A 2,567-nucleotide genomic window follows, 5' to 3' on the forward strand; every position below is an offset into this window, starting at 1 on the left:
AGGGTTTGGAACGCCCACTATCATATCAATGTAGGAACATACTTATCAAATCCTTCTTTGCTCAATGCTGTATATGCTTTTGCTCAATGTATATGGTTTTACCGACACCTACCTTGGGCAACGGTTTCTTTGCCTCACCTTTACGGTTAAGGCTCATTTTGTAATTATGATCAGTCTAAGCCATCATTCACACTATACCTGCTATCGCTGACACGCATTCTTTGTTATTTCTATGCTGCTGAAATAAATGGCATTGTTTTGTTATCAGTGTTTTCAAGTTTTCTTTTGGGGTATTTGGATGGCCCTGAAAAGGGCCTTTGGACCACAGAAATGTGGAGCGAAGGCGAGACAAAGAGACCTTAGGCCTTCTTTGGCTTGGTGGCCTTCTTCTTGGGGGTCTTGACCTTCTTGGGTTTGGCAGCTGCCTTCTTAGGGGTCTTTGCCTTCTTGGGCTTGGCTGCAGCTTTCACCTTCTTTGGTGACTTGGCGGCCTTCTTAGCGGCTGTCTTTGGCTTCTTGGCAGCAACTGGCTTCTTGACTTTCTTGGGAGATTTGGCAGCCTTCTTTGGCTTGGCAGCAGGCTTAGCCTTCTTGGGTTTTTCGGCTTTCTTCACCTCGCCAAGACGGAAGGACCCAGCAGCTCCAGTTCCCTTTGATTGCTTCAGTGCACCATTCTTGACTCCATTTTTCAAAGCAACCTTGACGCGAGCATTGATGGCGACCTGGTTGTCACCAACTTTGTAGTTGGCCAGGATGTATTTCAGTATAGCCTGTCGGGAAGAACCACCCCTCTCCTTCAAGGATGAAATAGCTTTCTTGATCATATCCACATAGGTGGGATGTGCGGCAACCTTCTTCGGCTTGGCAGCAGCTTTCTTCTTGGGAGTCTTGACAGCAGCGGGGGCAGCAGCAACATCAGCCATAGTGGTAGGTTTGAGTGCAGAAAGTCACGTCAGCTACAAACGGAGCACGGAGAGCGAATGCCTCTCCCCGACAGCCAGCCCGGGTGATACTACAGAGGCGCGGACGTCGGAGGAGACACCCTGCATGTTGTGGCTGCTAGCTGCTAGCTCGGGAGCGTGTGTGCTTTCTCGTGCATTTGTATCCGAATAATCACTTCTTAATCGAGGAAAGTTTCTATTTTAACTTCATGACTGGATGCAAAAATCATTTGGCTACATGTCTTTTACAATAACAACACTCACAGGTGAATGGTGAAGCCACACGGGCTATTTTCAGTGAAGCCATCGAGGCAAAAATGTAGACATCGTTCGTTTCAAAAGTACATTTCGAGGCTTTAGACTCAAATTCAATCATTTCAAATGTTGTATGTCGTTTCTCAAGATATCTAACTATGAAGGTAAACCCCAACATAACTCATTACTGCCTCTCAGACGCTAAAACAAGCACCCAAACAAAGGCAATGAAGCACGTTTATCTGACAAGTTCGCCATTTTGCGAGAGAAAACATTCGACACTGTTACTGAACACATGATCTGGGGCACTACATTTACTGTTGAAATTTGCTTTTTGCCTCATAAGTAAGTAGCTAGGATGTTTCTTTCAATGAAACGGTGTTCCAAGACGCGAATCTCGGCACACAAACGGGGCGCGAACCCCAGTATGTAGAGTAAGATGGACATCTATTATACAAGACGCTGTACAGAACGATACCAGCAGTCGATCGTCACAGATTAACTATTTTTGCCTGCCACGATTAACCCGACTTTCTTGACATCACGACAGTATGGGCCGTCATCGTTTTCATATTAATTTTATTCGAAAAACAACATAGGCTGCATGCACGATCTCTATTGGGCGGGCGAAAACTGGATGTTTGGGGCGAGGGGGCGGGCGAAGTAGTGTGTCCTTTCTCGCAGCAGATGCGCACAGAAACAGCGTTCATATGTATCACAAGTACCAAATACTTGCCAGATACTGTAAAGATAACACTCCAACATGAAAACACATGATTGTGTAAACCCACTGAAAATGCGAGGATGCTGTTTGATCGCAATGTCCCTTCCCCACTACCCCGTGTGTATATGTAGCCGAAGTTTGCCTGTGAGCGTTGTCTACGGCCATACCACGTTGAAAACACCGGTTCTCGTCCGATCACCGAAGTTAAGCAACGTCGGGCCCGGATAGTACTTGGATGGGTGACCGCCTGGGAACACCGGGTGCAGTAGACATTTTCATTTTCTCCTTTTTTATGTATATTTTTTTTTATTTGTTTGTATTTCCACCACAAGGTGCATGTGTATCATTGACATCGGAAAGTCATGATACATTCTATTTCGTTTTGAATGGGCAAACTCCTGCATGCCTGAATATGCTTGTGAACGATTTGTTCTTACACACTTACATACCGAGGACTTTTCAGTTATACTTCTCACCATTTTCCCCCGTCAGTTCACTCGACTACTCATCATCTACTCTGAAGGCATGTATGTTTCATTCGCCACATGAAAGTGTCACTGTACTCCGACAATCAAACATGTCATTTACGATCTTACTTTCGTATATTAAAGGCTGCTTATGTCACATCACAATGTTGTTTGTATCAG

The 2,567-nt window shown here is 45.2% G+C and overlaps 1 non-coding gene across 1 annotated transcript; it reads left to right on the forward strand.

Moving 5' to 3' along the window:
* Positions 1-2,073: 2,073 nt before the first annotated feature.
* LOC137288370 (5S ribosomal RNA) lies at positions 2,074-2,192 on the forward strand. Its single transcript, XR_010957144.1, has one exon. It is a non-coding gene; the product is annotated as a 5S ribosomal RNA (ribosomal RNA).
* Positions 2,193-2,567: the final 375 nt, after the last annotated feature.

This window comes from Haliotis asinina, chromosome 6 (genome assembly GCF_037392515.1).
Source record: "Haliotis asinina isolate JCU_RB_2024 chromosome 6, JCU_Hal_asi_v2, whole genome shotgun sequence".
Taxonomy (NCBI): domain Eukaryota; kingdom Metazoa; phylum Mollusca; class Gastropoda; order Lepetellida; family Haliotidae; genus Haliotis; species Haliotis asinina.